The 1,886-nt window shown below is 13.6% G+C and overlaps 1 protein-coding gene across 1 annotated transcript in view; it reads left to right on the top strand.

Annotated features, from left to right (window-relative positions):
- Positions 1-1,469: 1,469 nt before the first annotated feature.
- Positions 1,470-1,886, top strand: part of LOC102672108 (palmitoyl-protein thioesterase 1) — a 5,059-nt gene continuing 4,642 nt past the window's right edge. The window contains exon 1 of the mRNA XM_006615868.2: positions 1,470-1,562. The gene's annotated coding sequence lies outside the window, so the exon portion shown is untranslated. The remainder of the gene's footprint in view (positions 1,563-1,886) is intronic.

Genomic DNA, 1,886 nt, shown 5'->3' with positions numbered 1-1,886 from the left:
TATTATAATTATAAATTTTAAATATAATATTATAAAAATATTTTGGAAAATTTGTACATAAAATAATTTTTTTTATATACGAATAATTAAGTTTATATTCATTATTAAATTAATAATATTTTAAAATTACTATAATTTTGATTAAATGTATTGAATCATGTATTGAATATTAATTATATGTATATTTATTCATACATATATAATATATTTTATTTATATTATATATTCTATATAAAATATTTATAAAAATATATAATAATATAGAATAAATATAGAATATTTTGAATAATCAATTCTAGATATCAAAACAATAAAAAAAAGTTTATTTATACATATGGTTATTTAATGAATTATAAGCAGTTGAAATTTATATTAGATTGAGTGAGATGACGATAAAGAGGCATTCAATTGAGCACGTAGTAGTACTGTACCGCAATGTCGCTTGTATCGAAATTTTATCTCAAGGAAAAGATAATTTATTGATATCCTTTTAAAAATACAATTAATTCTTTCAGAATTTTAATATAATATGCAATCTATGTATATCATAAAAAAGAAATAAATTTTATCTTTTTTTATAAATGAATTTTAAAATGAAATTCATTTATTATTTAACAAAAATTTATTTCGAAATTACAAATTACAATATATTTCATTATATTTAGCACTAATACAATGATTATACCATATTTTATTTAAAATCATAGATAAATTCATTATATTATATTGAAGCTATCTAGAATTTATAGAAACCAAATTAAAATCCATCCTTAAAGGATTTTGAATTGGAAAGATTGAATGTTTTTCTACATATAATTTGTCTATTTAAATATCTTATATGTAAAAAATTAAATTATAATTTTATTTAAAAAATTAAAGTCTATTTTAATAAAAAACTATAAACAAACTATATTCTTTTTTAGCAAGAATATATACAAAAAAGATTTGAAATAATACTAGAAAAAAATTTGATTTGTTATATAAAAGTAAATAAAATAAATTTTTATATATGAGACTTTACTTTTGAAAAAATTTTTTTAATTTGTTAAATGTTTTTTATATCTTTTATGAAATAATAAAAAAAACAAATGAAATTTAAAATTAAAAAAAAATAAAAATGCTTATCATTAAATTCAGAAAATCTTTTAAATAATATATATTAAATAAATAATTACATATAACTGATAAAAAAATTATATAAAAGAATATTATATAAAGAATAAATAAAAAAATAAATTAAAAATTAATATTCTAAATTATAATTTTCTAAATTATATAATTATATTTTATAAAAAAAGTAAATTTAATATTTTTAAATTAATAATAATAATAATTAATATCTATATAAAAAAATAATTGTATATTTAAAAAAAATATTTTTTTAAAATTATATTGTAGTTCTTATTATTTATTAAATGAAATTAATCTGTTCATATTTATTTGTTTTAATTTCATTTACTCTTAATTTTTTCTTTGTATTATATACATTACTTATATTATACTTGATTTTTTATCAAATGTCACTTGAACTTAGTTTTCTTCTAGTCATACAAATTCAAGAGGTTTGTTGTAAAAATAATTTATATTGCTCATAATATATTTTTTTAATATAACTTAATCATATATGTAAAATTATTTTAGCTTAATAATTATTTAATTAATTACATCAAACCTTACATACCTTTATAGAGTACCGCATTATATGTATAATGAACATAACCTAAAAAGTAAAAATATTAAAGATCATAGTAGTATTAATTTTAAATGAAATAATTAAAAAATGTAATAATTTGAAAATAATTATTTGAAGTATAAATTTAAAATTATATTACAAAGATAGAAATTTAAAATATTCATTGCATGATATTATTTTTTTGTAAATTCAT

This window comes from Apis dorsata, unplaced genomic scaffold (genome assembly GCF_000469605.1).
Source record: "Apis dorsata unplaced genomic scaffold, Apis dorsata 1.3 scaffold_247, whole genome shotgun sequence".
Taxonomy (NCBI): Eukaryota; Metazoa; Arthropoda; class Insecta; order Hymenoptera; family Apidae; genus Apis; species Apis dorsata.
The sequence above is the reverse complement of the archived record's forward strand: the minus strand, read 5'-3'. Positions and strand labels throughout refer to the sequence as shown.